This window comes from Cynocephalus volans, chromosome 13 (assembly GCF_027409185.1).
Source record: "Cynocephalus volans isolate mCynVol1 chromosome 13, mCynVol1.pri, whole genome shotgun sequence".
NCBI lineage: Eukaryota > Metazoa > Chordata > Mammalia > Dermoptera > Cynocephalidae > Cynocephalus > Cynocephalus volans.
Window position 1 is genome coordinate 31,460,389 of NC_084472.1, and position 18,357 is coordinate 31,478,745.

The following is an 18,357-nucleotide window of genomic DNA, read 5'->3' on the forward strand; positions in this document are numbered from 1 at the left end:
TGGGGCGGAAGGTGTGTCTTATTCTAGCGCTCTGAGCCTGGACCTTGGGGCAGGTGCTCGGAGATCCTCAGAGATAGAGGAATAGAACATCTCCCGATCTTTTTAAATAACTGTGTTTTTAAAAATTAACACATAATTGTGCGGTCTTTTCTTACTTTGTCAAAAGATTCATCACTTGAAGTCTGTAAAACTAAAGGTAGGGTCATTGTCAGTGGACTAGACAGGCCGCCAAGCTATTTGCTTTCCCCTTGGTTGCTGCCTTCCCGCAGGGAGAAGTTTGTATATCAAAAGTGCCCAAATGGACTTGAAAGGTAGAGTTGAGAAAGGAGGTGCTCAGTTTCCATGAATTGGGGTTTCAGCCACTCCCCAAGGTCTCAGGCCCCTCCTCCAGGCCCTCCCCTAGAGGAGAGTTACTGTTGCTTCTTGCACGTATTTTAGGTACCAACAAGGGGAAATTGAGACCTCAGGGATTGACTTATGCCAATCCAGTGGTTGGGCATGCTCTGTAAAGTGGAGTTTATCCTCTGAATGACCTTCCTGCAGGGGTGCTAAAGAGCACAGAGTATTCTTGAATGTGCTTGGTGCACATGATAGGATTCGGCCAATAAACATGCTCTAACAGGAGACCGACTAAGCATGTGTAAGACTATGTTACATAACTGGGAACCGCCCCCTTAGTTGAATATTTATTAGATAGCATAAATATGTATTAGCAAAACAATGAAATTGGAATCCTGAAGGAGATGGGATTGTCGCTCATTTTCCTGGGACCAACCCACACTTTGCCAGCTGAGATGTGTACGCTTTATTTTTGTGTTAAGCTTTTAGCAGGTAGCTGCTCACTCTCTTGAGCCATCCTGAACTCTGTACTAAACTCTAAGTTTGTATTTCTTACTTTTGTTTTAAACTTGATGTGGGCCCTGCTCAGTCTATGGAGCTAGTCTGCAGTCCCTCTGTGAAATCTGTATCTCTTATTTGTTATGTTAAACCTGTTCTCTCTACAGTGAGTCTACTCTTGAATTCTTTCCTGTGGCAGAGTCAAGAAACCGATAAGAGGACAGAGTGGGTTGAGGCCTGCCATTGGGTCTCCTCAGACCCTCTCTTCCAGTATCAGAGTGGTTACTAATCTTTTAGGGGTGACAGACTCCTTTGAGCATGGAAGTTTGGCTGCTCTTAGCTCCCCCCCACACACACCAAATGTATACAGATGTAGGCAAAGTTTTACATACAGATTTCAGGGACAGATCTACTAAAACTTATTTATGAGCCTCAGTGCCCCACCCCACCCCCTTGTTCTTTGCCTCATACTACCCTATACTTCAGAACCTTTATGACATTGTGTAACTAAATGGTTTATAATGGGGTGGTAGTGTCATTTTTGGCTCCTACTAGGATGTAAGCTCTATGAGGGGAAGGACAATTATGTCTGTCCCCAGTTGCAGTAAATTGCAAGTCATTGGTACATTATAAATATTCTTTAATGAAGCAATTAATAAATGAATGAACTCCCTGCAGTGACCAGTTGGAAACTACTGTGTTCTAATAAAGGAAAGTAACATATAAGAATCTGGATGATTCTTATTTTAATTTTAGAGAGATAGGCTTCAGAATGATTTTGAGGTGAGAGAGAGCAGTTAAGGATACTAGCATTACTGTTAACTGACATCTTTTTTGAGGAGAGAAATAACCTATCAGTGTTGAAATGTTCTCTCCCACGCACGCCCTGATCCACCCCGTCCCCACCTAAATCTAGCCTTTTCCTTATTCCTTATCTCAAGGACTCACACTTCCAACTAGCCAGTTCTCTAAGCAAATCCTCTCCTCCCCTCCTCCCATTCCAGTCAGTCACCCCCTCAGCTCTCTTCTTTCTTTCACTGCTTGTACCCTGGTGAATCCATTGCCCATATCTGGATCACTGCAACAGCCTCCAGGTGGAACTTAGGGCTTTCACCTTTTCCTAATCCATCCCTGACCCCATACCATCCTTCACACTGGCTGCCAGAATGGGTTTTCTCAATCACAAATCTAATCATACCACTTACTTTCTTGTATCCATCAGGGCTCTTTTACTTTCATGGTAAAATCCGAAGAACTTTTAAGCTTGATGTATAAGGTCCTTAATCACTAGGCTCTGCCCTCTTCTCTTGCTTCATTCCCAGCACTTAGTTCCTTGTGTTCCAGCCAGGGACTAACGCTATTTCCTAGAGTGTACATCTTAACTCATCATACTTTCATTTCCATTATTTCCTCTCCTAGGAATGCTTAGCTCCTTGCCTGGTTACCTCCTTTGCCTCAGTTCAGATTCTCCTTCCAATGAAAAGCTTTCTACCCCCTGATGCCGCCCCCTCCCCCTTCCCTTTCCCATCCCCACCATGTGTGTCTTTGAGGGCACTGACCACAGGGTGCTCTGCTGGGCTTCTTCCTTCAAGCTCTTAGTAAATGTTAACTGAGTTCAAACACTAATTCCCTACTTTTAAGGAGTCAGACAAGTGGAGGCACCACCATCTGGCTTCCCATTATTAAATTTAGGCCTGATGTCTGATTCCTTTCTTCCTAAAATTCTTCCCTTGGAATCTGAAACACAATCATCCTTTTGTTTTCTCTTTTCCTAACCACTGGTTGTCTCTTTGACTGCCATTTTCTTTTACCAAATGGCTTCTAATGCTACTACAGGTTTTTTGAAATATAGGTCATATAGTCACATTCCCCTTCATTTACACATTTTTAAAGTTTCCCGAGTGATTCTAATGATCAGCCTGGTTTGGAACCAGACTCTTCCTGCTCAGTCCTTAAACAATGAGTGTTCCTTGGTGCTTGCCCAAGGTCCTCTGCCCTTCTCAGTCTATACTCTCCCTGCCATTTCACCAGTTATTGGGGTCTTAGTTACCATCTAAATAAAGACCTTTCAGATTGGCAACTCTTATCTGGCTCTTTCTCCAAGGATGGATAACCTGATATACCCCACTCAGATGTAAATTCAGGTGCTTACAGTCATTTTGCACTCACTCAGCATGGCAAAAACATTATCCTCCCTGCTCCTCTAAAACATGTTCCTCCTTCAGTCTTGCCACAGTTATCCACCAGTTGTCCAAACCAAAAACCTGGTGTCATCCCTGATTCCTCCTCTTGTTCCACCTCCACACCGTAACCCTATTCCAGCCACCATCATCTCTCTCTCTTGGACTCACACATCGCCTTATGAGTTGTCTCCCTGCTTCCACCTTTGGTCTCTCTACCCCAATCACTACATGTGATTCCAGATTATCTCTTTGAAGACACGAATGTGCAATTTTCAGATCATGCCTCCTACTTGAAACCCTTCAGTGGCTTCCTCTGGTTCCTAGAGTGAAGCCCAGGCTCCACAACATGGTTTCAAAGGTCTTCAGAGACCTGCCATCTCTCAGCCTTTCCTGTGCCCCAGGTCCCTACATTCTGCTCAGTTTTCACTTTTGTCAGTTCCAACAACCTCTGTGCTCCCTCCTCCCTCGGGGCCTTGACATACACTGCTCCTCCTGTGTGGAAGCTGCTTTTCTCCCAACACTACCTTCCTCCCATCTCATTAACTTCCACTCACCCCTCCTATTTCAGCTGACATGCTATTTTTTAGACTTCTATATCCCTGTGGTCTGGTTCTATGTTTCCCCCAGTCTCAGTCTTCCTGTACCTATCGGTTGCCTTTTATATGCTAATTCCTGAGAATGGAGGCAAGAACAAACAAAACAGAATAGTCCCCACTCTCAGGGAGCTCCCAGTCTAGTAGGGAAGGAAAGACATTATATTTGTCTTCTCAATTGGATGTGAGCTCCCTGTGCGCAGTTGCCAGAATCATAGGATTGAGAGGCAGCACACTCACAGATGATAGCAACAAGGAGAGCGAGAGAAATGCAGGAAACACCCACTTAAGGGAGCAAAAGCTTCAGGCTAAGGAGAAATACGTTCCACCTTGGCAGCACCACTCACTGACCAGTTTGGTACATGTAGGGACTCCATACACTTTGCTGCATGTGTAACTCACATGTTTCCATATTCATTGGTAAAGATAAATTAACACCAATGACGCGTATTCTGCTGTCTTACATGTGGAGACAGGACCTAAGTCTCCTCTAAATTTCCTCCCCAGTTATTCCTGAGAACTTGCAGGGCATGTCTCACCCCTGCTGTAGTGTGAGCCCTCTTACGTACTTCCTCTTCAGCCCCTGGCTGGTACCTGCAGCTCCTGTGTCCCTCACCAATGCCACACTTCCTTTGGTGAAGACTGCTGGGGCCTCCCCAGAATGGCAGTGTCCTGACTGGGTTGCACCAGTTAAGCAACCTCAGCCAGAAATTTGACCCCCATTAAGACATAATGATTAAGAATGAATAATGTGCTTGTTAAGCTATTCTGTATCATGGGAGACATAGAGTGTGCTGTGGATTGAATGTCCCCCCAAAACTCATTGAAGCTTAATCCCCATGTAACTGTTAAGAGGGTGGGAAATCCTATTATGGTAATTGAAATATAGGACCTTAAAGAGGTGATTAGATTAGATTGTTAAGACTTCATGAATGGATCGATCTACTCATGGAGTAATGGGCATGGTTCTGATGGTTTTAAATGGAGAGCAACTGAGAAACTAAGCTCTCTCTCTTGTTCTTTTCATTTCACCATGTGACACCCTGCATCACCATAGAGCCACCACCAAGAACAAGGCCCTCACCAAATGTGTTCCCTGGACTTTGGACTTCTCACTCTCCAAAACTGTAAGAAATAATTTCTACTTCTTTACAAATTACTCGGTTTCAAGTATTCTGTTATAAACAACAGAAATGGACTAATATAGACTGCCTAGTTTATTGTCTCTCAAAACTCTTGGGAAACAGTGGATATTTGGGATCATGTTGCTGCTAGGTGCACATCTTCTCTTAATAATATGTGAGAAGTATGCTAGTCACTGCTCACTGTGTGAAAAATGGCTGTTCCTTCCGGATGATACGGGGCTCCTGAGTGATGGCAAGAAATCTTGAAGCTGCTGCAATCAAGACCCTCAAAATTCGCAACTCACAGCCACCAAAAAGGTAGCACAGTGTGCACTGTATATTCTGCGCTATGGGGACGTAAAGCCAAAAATGCAATGAGGAGCTGACAAAGGCCCTCAGAGACACTCTCGTTTCTTCCGGGAGTGTGAGAGCTGCACTCAGTCTTGGGATACCGCCTCTGAGGAACCTTCTCAAGGCAGTCTGTGTTTCCTCCATCACAAACCAAAGTATATCATAAAGCATGTAGTAAATACTTGTGGGTTGTAGGCTCATTTGGGCAGAGGCAGTTTCTTCTTTGTCACTCTGTGCCACTGCAGGCCCTCGGTGACAATCTGCCAAGTGCCTCATTGTTTAGAAAATGAATCAGTATCCAGAAGGAGAGAGCTCAGGTCAGCAGGGGCTGGGGAGGGGCCTTTGCTCATTTAGATGCTTGCTTATTCTCCCCTGACAGACACATGGAAATATTTAAGGGCAGGAAAGAAAATGATTGAAAATAGGCCTGACCCTAACATTTGCAGGGTCCAGGGCAAAAATACCAATGAAGGACTACCTACCATATGCCTGGATATTTGAATGTTCAAATCAAGCCAGTAATCTAAACTAAACTAAAATATGTTCTACCCTTCTACCTTGGCATACATACCGTCATAACTCAGAAGGCCATAATTGGATTTAGAATGCTCAGATTCCATGGAATTCTGCTCCAGATATAGTAGCATGGGGAGGGCTGTCCCAGCCCCCAGCCCCACCACCACACTTCCTCCTCAGGGCATCATGAGGGAATGCCTGTGCCCACGTGTGGAAACCCCGACTCACACATCCAAGCTTCATCCATCCTCTCCCCACCCCCACAAACAGCCTCTCATGACCACCCCTCATGCCTTTGGTTATACACATTGAGCCCAGGGACAAGGTCCATGGAGGCTCCAGAAGGGGACGCAGGGCCATCTGAGAAGGAGATTTCTGGGGTCCTCAATTTCCAGAGCATGTTCTAGAGGTGGGGAGCCACGGACCTAGGTGGACATGGTTCCCTGTCTCTACAAGGGCACAACCAGAAGAAGGTCCTCTTGCCTAGGCCAGGGAGCCACCTGTAGACTATGTTCAAGTCCTGAGAAGGAAGACACCAGACGAGGAGTATGTGGGGCAGGGGGAGCTCTGGCTCCCCTTAGAGCTGGGCTGGGAGATGGAAAGGCAGGTCCAGGGGGAGATCCATTTTTAGTTGAGGTAGCAGGAAGCTAATGTGATTTCCATCTCTTAGCACGGGTTGAGGTAGCATCACCGGCTAGGTGGAGGGAGCATGGCATAGGCTTGGGAAGGGTCATGGGAAGATTTGGAAAAGCCATCCCTTAAAGGTGTCATGAGAGAGGGCTGATTGGGACCTGTGAGACACCTCCTAGCAGTGCCGAGTGGCACATTCACTTGGACAGGATGGTCACAGTGCAACTCCAGAAGTGCCCTTCACAGCGACTGCAGTCTGAACAACCACCCTGCGACTCAGGCCCGGCACCTCCTGCATGGACTTGTGCAATCTCCTCTCTGAATTTTGACCACAACAGGTAATATTGCTTCACAGAGTCTGAATAAGAGAAAATACTTTTAAGGGCCATTTTGCTTACTGGAATTACGTCTTAAATCCATGCCTGTTAAGTAAACATCAATTTAACAATACAAGTGTGGCCCAAAAAGGCTGACAAAGGATTTCTCAAATAGTGGAGTACTTACCTTTCATTATGAGGGGCAGGATTATGCTCCCAACAGGGTATTTTCCTCACCCTTGTTACCCACCCCTGTGAAACCCCCTCTGGGCACTGGTCCTTCCCTCCTCTTTTACTAGAGGCTCCACCCGTTGCTTAAGATGAATTATTATTTTAATGCTTACTCATTGTGCATGCCATAGAGAAAGAAAATAATTATAATTACTATAATTCTCCCATCTCTGAGATTCTCTCCCTGTTTTGCTCTCCCAAAACCTCAAATTTGCTAATCCTCAGTCTGTGACAACACCTGCCTTCTTAGCTTGTCAGCCTACTTCGTATCCCCCCATATCACGGTTTCTAACTCTGCTGTTTACTTTTGTTTGTTCTTATTCACATGTGACACTTTGTTTCTGTCAGCTATGTTTGTACATTGAGATAGTAATGGAGAAGGTCAGTCCAAAAGATTTGGGGACAGTTGGTTATGGAATTAAACAGAAATGATAACGGAGGCTCAGAGATGTGCATTATCTAAAGCACAAAGAAATCCCCAAAAGACTCTGAGAAACTGAAGCCTCCTCCAGGGTGTCCCTTACTCAGCCTCACAGGACATCACTGCTTCTGCCCTGAAATAGGTGAGCCAACCAGTCCAGCTCTCAGAGTATGCCCCAGCCCTGGGGACAGGGGCAGGGCCACTGGAGGGTGTGACTGAGGGAGGGAGACCCATTCTGGGCAGAGGAACCATGTGAGGTAGGGCTGTCAGCAGTTTTTCTCCTGGCTTGGCACTGGAGAGAACACAGAGGTTAGTGGGACAAAGAAGCCCCATCCCCCACCTTGTCCAAAAAAGCCTGTCGTTGTTTGGAAGAGCAAGAAATGGAACCTGCTAATGGTTTCTTAGAAAATCTTTCATTCTATAAAGACTCAAACTACTTAGGATGCCCTGTGACCTATCTCTTTATCTTTTCTTTTTAACTCTCACACTGGGGTACTTGGATGTGCAGTGGGTTCTGACCAAGTCTAGCTGCCTTGGCCTCCATTCAGCTCTCATGGTTCTTGCAGGGCTGAGCCCTACTGCAGCTTTGTCCAGCTCCTGCTTTGGCTCTTTTGATCCCACTCCCTGGACTTGTGCGTGGAGTATGTGTAGAGTGGCTTCTGGCCTTACCCCACATTCATTTTTGCAACTACCTGAGCCAGTTGTGGAGATCGTTCTGAAATGCTGTGTTTGGTTCCCCACCTGCTGAGGATCTGAACTTTTGTAAGGATTGGAGATTGTCAGTGTGAATTGAACATAAGTTTTTGTACTCTGCTCTAATACAAGGAAGTTGTCACGAGCTGGTGTATAAGACATTTTTCCTCATTCTGAATGGCCCCGCACCAATATGCAGTTTGAGTTCTTGTCTTTTCATTTCTGTCATTAAAAGGCTGGCTTTAGACATCTCCCCGAGCACATTCGTATACTTAACAGATTTTCTGTTTTTAATATGCTGTGAACTGAAGTGACAAACCGCCACGTGTGCTAAAAGTATGTCTAAAATAATCACAGATGCCAGTAAGTGAGGTCATGGTGGGGACAGGATTGGTGTCCAGAGATAAGAGGTATGTGCTTCAGTGTGTAGACTTTAGGGGATTTGGTTTGGCTGACCAAGGACATTTTTTGGTAAGTCTGTAACTTTTTTTGGCTTCAGTTTCCTTATCTCAAAAATGAGCTAACCTGGGCTGGCCATTTAGCTCAATTAGAGCACGGTGTTATAACACCACGGTCAAGGGTTTAGATTCACTGACCAGCCAGCCATCAAAAAAATAAATAGATAAAATTTAAAAATAAAATTACTGGACTAGCCAGTTAGCTCAGTTGGTTAGAGCACAGTCTTATAACCCCAAAGTCATGGGTTTGGATACCTGTACCAGCCAGCTGCCAAAAAAATTTTTCTTTTTAATTTAAAATGAGCTAACCAATATTGTTTATCTGAGTTATCAGAGATTTTTTTTAAATGAACATTTTTGTTAAAGCATAACTCACATACAGAAAGCGCACGAAACATAAGTGGACAGCCAAATAAATTTTTACAAAGTAAACACACTCGATAATTCAGTTTAAGAAACAGAACAGTATCAGTATCTTAAAAGCCCCTGCTATATGCCCACTGTTGATCTCAAAAGGCCACCTATCCCAAGGTTGCTACTGTCCTGCCTTCTAATGCCACAGATTAGTTCTGAACTTTATAGAAATGCAGTCACACACACACTGTATGTATTCTTATGAGATTCATCTTTGTGGTATGTAGCAGTACTTCATTGTCATTGCTGTCAGTTTTCTGTTGTGAGAAAAAACCACAGTGTATCCATTCTTCTGCTGGACATTTAGGTTGTTTCCAGGGTCTTTTGGCTCTTTCAATTTAAGCTGCTTCGAACATTGTTCATACGTGTCTTTTGGTGTACTGGGTACACATTTCTCTTGATTTATACCAAGAATAAAATTGCTGGATCCAAGAGTATGATTTAGTAGATACTTCCAAATAGTTTTGATGAGTGGTTGTACCACTTTACCTTCCCACCAGCAGCAAATGAGAGTTCCAATTATGCTACACGATACAGGACTTTTTCATTGAACTTAGTGATAAATATCTCTGTTTGCTAGATAAATGCCCTTAGCAAGGGGAGAGGCAATGGGATACGGCAGAAATCACACTCAAGTGGAGCCCCAGTGAACCATGCAATTGTAGTGAACCATGAGTCCTCATTTCCAAAGCAGCGATCTATAAGACCACTTTCACCTATAAATGTCTTGGCTCATTTTGTGATTCTCATAAGAAGTGTTTCCTTCATCACATATTTTCTGGTGTCTCCCTGTGACCAGCTCAGGACCAGCTCTGGGTGGACACTAAACAACAGATGTGTACAAGTCTGCCATAGATGCACTGTTTCAAGTGCAGAGATTGAATTGATGCAAGGACACTGACCAGCTGAAAAGCTTAGGAAGGGCAGGTAGGAAATGAGCAAGAGTAATTTGCAGAACAAGATCTTGGGCCCAGAGTGTCGTTTTGTTCCAGACAGCAAGGCTGAGCTGACAGAATGGTCAGAGTCCAGAAGGAGCCAATGGCAAAGGCAGGGCTGTGGCCACCATGGGTGAGGTACATCACTGCCTCTGCGACACACGCACCTACTCCTCCACGCCCAGGCAAGTCAGGTGAGATGCTGCTGCCTCCGCCAATCTCCTTCTTTCAATGTTCTCCCAGTGAATGTTTGAGCTGGGCCATTGGGTGGGTGGAGGCTGTGGCCTGTGCTCAGGCCCTCACTGCAAGAGAGACTTAGAGAATGAAGATCTGGCATTTTTGGCTTCTGTAGAAGGACGGGGTCTCCAAACTCAAAAAGGGGCTCAGACATTGGACCACTAGGGCTATGCTTACTGATGATAACAAGAGCTAAAGAGATTGCCAGCTGCCACCCTTCCTGGGTTTTTTTTTTTTTTTTAATCGCAACTAAAGAGCATCAAAACATTGTTACTCCTCATTTTATTTTATTTTATTCCTCATTGCTTTCTACAATTAAAGCTCTCAGGGTCTACACCTTAGACCCACCTCACTCCCAAAGTGCATAACTGTCATTTGTCCAGAAGTGACACAGCTTCTCAAAACCATGCCACGTATTGAGGAGGACTTGCCAAACCAAGTGGTGGCCAGAATAAGCCATTGTAGTACCAATTATCTGAAGCAGCAATTTAAGAGGGCAACTCTTTGTTCTCAGACCTGGAACATAATGGTTCACGATTCCTCAATTAAAGATTTGAATGCTTTCACTCTGTCCTTCAAACAAAGACCTAATCAGGTACTCATTCTGAGAGCAAAGGAAATCTGCTTCCTCCCACCTGTCCAGATACACAGCCACACACTAACAAATGCACACATGCCACAAACACACCCAATGCCATCCTCCTTTGCCCTCAGCCCTCCTGGCCATTCCCCTGTGGCTGGCCAGACCCACTGGCTTTTGTTCCCTGAGCCCTCCTCATGGGGCCAGCTATGAGCAGACTGTGAAACAGCCATATCCAACTTTGCTCTCCCCATCCTCGCCTCTCTCCACATGGTGCTTCTTCCCCAAAAGTTGGCTCTTTCTCTCATCAGGGTTCTTCCTCCACCTCCCCCAACCGCTGCTACAGAGCAAGCAATCAATCAACTCAGTCTAAGAAGAGGGGACTCTGTGCAAAAGAATATGACCTAAAATAGCTCATGAATAGGAGCCCCCCATGTCTCTCCAAACTCCTGGACAGCCACGGTAAGTACTGCCTTTGCCCTCGGACCTCTTTGAAAAGGCAGATGCTTCCTGAAGAGGTCAAGTGTTGAGTCACCAGTCCTTGGAATCCCACTGTGGATTATTTTGTCAGATCACTTTTGAACCAGGAGGAGACTTTAAGGATGGGGACGGCTTCTGAAGGTCAGCAAAGACAGCAGAGCAGTAAGGAGGGGACTCACTACCAGATCTGATTTGTGGCTCTCATGTCCCCTGCCCCTTCCTCCCATTAACTGCCATGCTCCACCTTTGCCCCACCTGAGAGAAGAAGTGCAGCCCAAGCTGGCTGCCCCACACAGCATGCTCTGGGGCTTGGTCCTGCTGCGACCTAGCAGGTGTTGGTCCACATCTCTAGCCCAATCCCAGCCCCTTCTTGAGCACCTAGTCTAGACCTTGCTCCTCACATCCCAAACCCGCACACCTCCCTGCTGCGTCCTCAGTGGATTGCATCCCTCCCCTCATCATTCAACATGAATGTGGCAAAACCAGATGCAGGAATGGCCTTTTGCAGTTTACAAGCACTTTCACACATACAAGAGTGCTTCCAAAAGCTCATGGAAATATTCCTATTATCTTTTAATTTTTCCACAAACTTTTTGAAGTACCCTGGTATACATATTCCATTTAAATCTTCACAACAAATCTGCCAATGAGTTGCTATTATGTCCATTTCATCACTTAGGAAACTGAAGTTCTAAGAGGTTAAGGGATGTTTTAAGGTCACACAGCTACATGGTGGCCAGGCTGGTTTGCCTTGGCAACATATCTGGTGTCCAGTCGTGTGCTGGAGGACGTCAGAGACATTCCTGGAGGACCTGGCCTCTCTTCTCAGTATCAAGCCTAAGCCAGTCAAAGCTTTGGTCTTTCTTGCTTGCTTACTGCACTGGCCAGAATCTCGAGCACAACGTTGAATAGAAGGAATGAGAGCAGATATCCTTATCTTATTCTTGATCTTAGAGGGAAAGCATTCATCTTCAACCGTTAAGTATATTAGCTGTGGATTTCTTTGTAGATGCCCTTTATCAAGTTGAGGAAGTTCCCTTCTATTCCTAGTTTGCTGAGAGTTTTTAATCAGGAACGAAGTTTGGATTTCATCAAATGCTTGTCCTGTATCTAATAAGGACATCATATAGTTTTTTATTTGTTTGTTTGTTTGTTTCTAGTCTGTTAATATGGCAAATTAGATTGATTGGTTTTTGAATGCTAAAACCAACCCTGAATTCCTGGGTTAAATCCTACTTGGTTGTGATGTATTATCTTTTTAACAGTGGATTTGATTTGATACAATTGTGTTAAGAATTTTTACATCTATGTTCATGAGAGATATGAGTCTGTAGTTTATTTTCTTGTCATGTTTTTGTTTGGTTTTGGTATTAGGGTAACACTGGCCTCATAGATTGAGTTTAGAAGTATCTCCTCTTCTTCAATTTTCTGGAAGACTTTGTGTATTATTTCTTCCATAAATGATTGGTTGAACTCACCAGTGAAGCTCTCTGTGGCTGTTTTGGTTGTTATTTTAAGAATAATTATATAATAATCCAGTAAATGTCAACAAGTGACTATTCCAATTGCTATTGTTAGTATCAACATCCTTACCAACAGTAGTGTCATTACTTTTAATCCTCCCTGCCAGCTCATTGGAAGAATGAAGCTGGTATCTGAATAATGTTCCAGTGGTATCTTGTGGGCTGAATTCACAAAGAGCTTCTTTCTTATTTAATCCTAATATTTCAGAATTCAGTGGCTTCTGAGAATGAAGACTATTCCAGATGCCTTTGTGATGCTTCCGGCTCCCTCACTCAGGACCCGCAGCCAGGCTGGTGCTGTCACCCCTCCTCTGCGCCCATGGTCTCCACCCCTCAGACAGTGTATATTCTCTTTCTTTTGCACTCTTCGAATCCCCTTCATTCTTCCAGGCCCAGCTGGTGTCCATCTTGCCTTCCTTGAGAACCTGTCAACACCATACAGATCTTTCTTTGAATTTCTGTCACCCTGATAGCCAGAACTACACTGCTAAGCCCTGTGTTAAATCCTAATTCATACTATTTTCTCATTGACTCCTGTATACTTTTCTAACTAGATTACAAGCTACTTGTCTCATATTGCCTCAGAGTGCCTGATGTGAGGTCAACTGATGTAAGGCTAGTCGTTACAGCATATTGCATAAGAATTCTAACTGCACAATGCCTGTGCATTCCGCAACAGCACCAATTGAAAGGAAATTCCCGGGAGAACGTCTTTTCATATACAACTTCCTCTCATAAATGACTACATATGTTGTACATCTAAGATCTGCATATCTCTTAAACATGACTTGACTTTCCTGTTGGCAAATTACTGAAATGATTTTTTAATGAAAATTCTAAAAGTGTATATGACAAAAGTTAGTATCTTCTAATATCCGAGGCGTTTTTACCTACATTTCATTCTACTGTACCATGAGGTGTAGAAAGTATCAAGTTCACACTTTTCAAGGCCATCTTTTCAGCCTTGGCCCTGCCACACATCCTCTGGGCCTGTGCTCGGTCTCACCACTCACTCCATGGGCTCCCACTGCCACATGCTGTTCCATGCCCCAGGTGTCATGCTGTTCCCTTGGCCTGGAAATCCACCAGGATCCAATTCAGGTACACCTGCAAGTGAACGCTTTCCACTCTCATTCCCAGGCAGAATTAATAGTGCTTGAACATAAATTTTGAAAAAACCCACACTTTTATTTGCTTCATTGCATGCTATTAAAAAAATCTTCAGAACTCATTAACAAAATATGCCTTCATTTTAAAAATAAATATTGAGGTTGAAAGTCATTTTTAGTTGGAGAGTAAGTCAGTATTTCAAAGGGCAGTGAGCATTTATTCTGATGGCCCAAACCCAAGCTATCAAAGTTATTAAAACATAAACATTTACCACCAAAACCCATGAAGTCTCTAAATATAATCTCCCTGTTTTCCCAGTTCCCCATTTTTCTGATCCTTGCTTCTCCACATCCATATCCTTGAATGTCTCTGTTTCTGCCCATGGCCGTGCCTTGTTGGCCCAGGTTTCCTGACTACTGTGTTTCTCTTACCTTTTCCTGCCTTCCCCTTCTATGTGGCTTTCTCCTTCCAGGTTCCCATCACAGTCCTGGGAGTTGCATAGTTCCTGGTGGTCTAACACTTTTCTAAACTGTTACTTCATTAAACCCTCCACAAGTGTGACTGTGCCATTGATTTCCTGCTGAGAGACTTTGACATATTTAAATTCTCATTCAGAAGTAATGGCAGGTTGAAATGTCACACATGTTGGGGTATAGACAGCTTGAAGTAATCTCATTGCAAAGGAGAGCAACTGACTCAAATGGGAGCATGGGTGAGAAAGCCTGTGGTTCCACTGAAAGCAGTTGCATTTCAAATATTTTATTTATTTAATGCAAAGGTCCCATAATGACCAAAACTCAGTATCCTTTAACTGCAACTCTTATATTGGGATTGATTAAAGTCTTAAGATTGTAAAATTACTAGGAAAGGAATAAGTACTGTCAAAGTTATTTTGAAACATGTTTTAAACCATACCTGAAATACAGAATCATGGGCATTTTTAAACTCTTTTCCTCCTTCCCCACGAAGAGTTTTTGGTGTGCGTGGGTGGGGGGGGGGTCATGTTTTGATGCCGCTGGTAGAAGCAACTCCACTATTATAATGGCTTAGCCAGCTGGTTAAGACTAAGCGAGGCCAAGGTTCAGCTGGAGAACCAAGCCTGCAGGCTGTCCAGGCATTCTATGTCCTGAGCACGTCCTGCATGCCGGGGGCCCTGTGCCCAATGTGTCACATGCATCACCACCCTCATCCTCAGGTCAGCCCTATGGGGGGCCTACAGTCCCCATGGTATAGATGGGTCTCTTCCCCTCACTGGCTCCCACACCCAAGCTGTGTTATGGCCTCCTAGAAAACAGACAGCCCCTCATGTGGAAGGAGATGCACAGGGTGCCCCACGAATAACTCACATGGGCCTTCCCATAGTCACCTCACCTGATCGAGGTCACCAAGTTACCTGCCCCATGATACCAGGGGTGACTCACTTCCTGGCCATATCATGACATGTCTCTCAGAGACCACAATGTCCCATCTGGACATTTTCTCTCACAGAGAGAAAATGGACATTGTTCAATTGGGTGCTCTTTTCCTCATTTCTCACAAAGTGCCTTTTGGTAGTTCAGGGAGGAAACGGGAAGTTGGATGTTAGTATCTGTCATACACAGAGGCTTTGGGGTGGCTCTGAGACTTCCATGTCATAGACCATCATGGCGATCCCACAGCAGACTCTTTGACAAGCTGAGCTCCTACCCCTCCCAGGCCACCCTGCACGGAAGAGGGGGAGACCTAGGATTAGATCAGGGTTGACATTTTAAATTTAGTGTCACTAGAGGTTTACAACTCTAAAAGTAAAAGTTAGCTTGACATGCCAAGAAGTCTGGAATGGAAATTTAACTAAATATGTTTAAAGACAGAGAAAAAGAGTAAAATAAACCCATTTCCTATTTGCACCTCAGCTGGCTCAGCCTACTCAATACACCAACCTTCTCCAGCGCCGGGAGACACTGTCTAGCTGGAGAAAACCCTTCTCCCTTCACATTTATTCCAAACTACCTAGGTCTGACCTAAAAGCACAGGCATTTGGAAGAAAAAGTCTGTCAGACTTACAGGTTAGTTTACTCCTCTGAAGGGAAACAAAGACAGGACTAACTCCAGCCCAGATGAGGAGGAAGGAAAAAATACGTAGAGGGCTGGCCAGTTGGTTCAGCTGGTTACAGCACTGCCTTGTAGCACGAAGGTCAAGGGTTCGGATTCCAGCACCGGCCAGCCGCAAACAACAACGAAAAACCAAACAAACAAAAGAAGAAAAAAAATGTAGAGATTATTCTCACAAAACATTAGTCCAGACATACCAGTCAAAAGCAAGCCAGAAGGCGTCCTAGGCTTCCTAACATTCTTGTGTGAACAGGGGCCCGATGGCCTTCTGCTCTTATACCAGCCAGGCAATCTCTATCTGGGCTCTCAAGTTTCCCAAGTGACAAAATAAAGTGACAAAATAGAGACCATGGGGTCAAACACAATTTCATGGCGCTGGCTGGTTGGCTTACTTGGTTAGAGTGTGGTGCTGATAACACCAAGGTCAAGGGTTCAGATCCCTGTACCAGTCAGCTGCCAAAAAAAAAAAAAAATTATAAACATGTAAAAATATAATACAAGTTTATTAACTTTGAAAAAAAAAAAAAGCCTGGCTAGTTAGCTCAGTTGGTTAGAGCACAGTGTTATAACATCAAGGTGAAGGATTCGGATCCCTACACTGGCCAGCTGGCAAAAAAAAAACAAAAACGATTTCATGGACTTAAATGAAAAAGAGACTCTGGAAACTCTGAATAAAGCTGCTCTGTACCCAAAATGTCCCAGTCATCATCATTGACTATTACTGAGGCCCTTCTGCAGACTGGTTACCTCTACAATTCTCCTAAAAATATGTTTAGGGCATTCTTGCTGTGTAACTCTCTGTCGGACTTTGCAATCCAGTATTCTACTAATTTTAGACATGCACAGTCTCAGCTTACAAACTAGGTGTGTTCCAAAAGTAAATTTGCAGGTTGGTTAGTTGGCACTCAGAATTCAGTTTCACATAAAAACTGTGCTAAAAATAATCCATAATGCATGTGCAGTCACACTAGCAGAAAACAATATTGTTATAATGTGTTAATGAAGCCATATCTATATGAGACCAAGTAATAGCACATTCACTAGCTTAAATCCAGGTACTTCAACATTCTCTCCTAATGCTTGAATGTTGCTGTCTCCTACATCTTGACAGCTTATGCTGGGCAAAAAGCAGGTATAACATCAGGAGATGTGGAAAATTGTGATGGAATTCCTGACAAGTCATAGCCGCCCACACATTTCTCCTCTCAGACTTCCCTGAGTCACCTCCAGTCTCCTTCATCATCTCTGTCTGTCCACTGACCACTTCCTGGCTCTACCACACCCTTAACACATCATCCTGTCTGCCTCCCCCAACTCCAGCACGGATGTCAGCCATACACAAGGTGTAAGGTTTAGGATAAGGAAGAGTTGACATTTGTACTTTTAAATCTACTAAAAATAATTAATTGCCAAGAAAGAAATTTACAGGTGACCAATTGCTAGGTTCTAACCCAACCTGATCTGAAGAGGCCAGGTGTGCTTTGGTATCACCATATCTGGACTAAAAGTATTCAAGGGTCCATTCTAGAATCAGTCACTTTCTCTACATCTGGCATGGGTTTCCTCATTTAGGACCACAGACCACATAGCTGGGACTGGCTACATTATTTGTGAATTCGAGTACAAGATGAAAATATGGGACCCTAGCTCAAAAATACAAAGAATTTCAAGACAGTAAAAGTATAGCATCAAATCAAGCATGGGCCCCTATGCACAGACTCTATGTTACTGCATAGAGGGCACAACCTTGAAGCTGGCTTTGTATATGGCACTAACCTGATGGACAACCTTGACTCTCCTGGGTCATGTTCCAATTCTTAGAAAAGAAAGGTCATTTTCTGCCCATATTTCCCAGTGACTTCCTTTAGCCTCTTCCATTGTATTGGACTGTGCCCAGGGCCCTTAAGAAAGTCAACTCTGGTTTCTGGCCTCAGAGAGTCCCCTTGCCTGTTAGGCCCCAAGTCTATCTGGTTAAGCAGATAGTGCTCTAAACCTGCACTTACATTCCAACTCTCATGGTGACTCTGTACAAAACTTCCCCTATTACAAACTTTCAAAAATAGGAACACAGTGCTCCAGGGCCAAGGCAACAGACATATGGCTGCAGTGGTCACCTGGGTCCCTTTTGTTTCAGCATCTGCTTGTTCACTGGTCAACACCTTCAGTATGCTGGCTGCATCTGGGTCTTTCTTTAGTCTTTAGCCAACATCAAAGCCCAGTGTGGTGGTTAATTTTATGTGTCAACTTGACTGGGTCATGGGGTGCCCAGACATTTGGTCAAACATTTTCTGGATGTGTCTGTGAGGGTGTTTTTGGATTAGATTGACATCTATATTGGTAGACTGAGTAAAGCAGATTGCTCTCTCTAATGTGGACCTCATCCAGTCAGTTGAAGACCTGAATAGAATGAAAGACTGACCCTCCTGTGAATAAGGGAAAAAAACTCCTGCCTGACTGCCTTGAGCTGGGACATTGATTTTCTCCTGCCTTCAGATTCAAACGGAAACATTCGCTCTTCTTGGGTCTTGAGCCTGCCAGCTTTTGGACCGACCATCGGCTCTTCTGGGTCTCCAGCTTGCTAACTGCAGAACCTGGGACTTCTCAGCCTCAATAATTGCATGATCCAGTTCCTC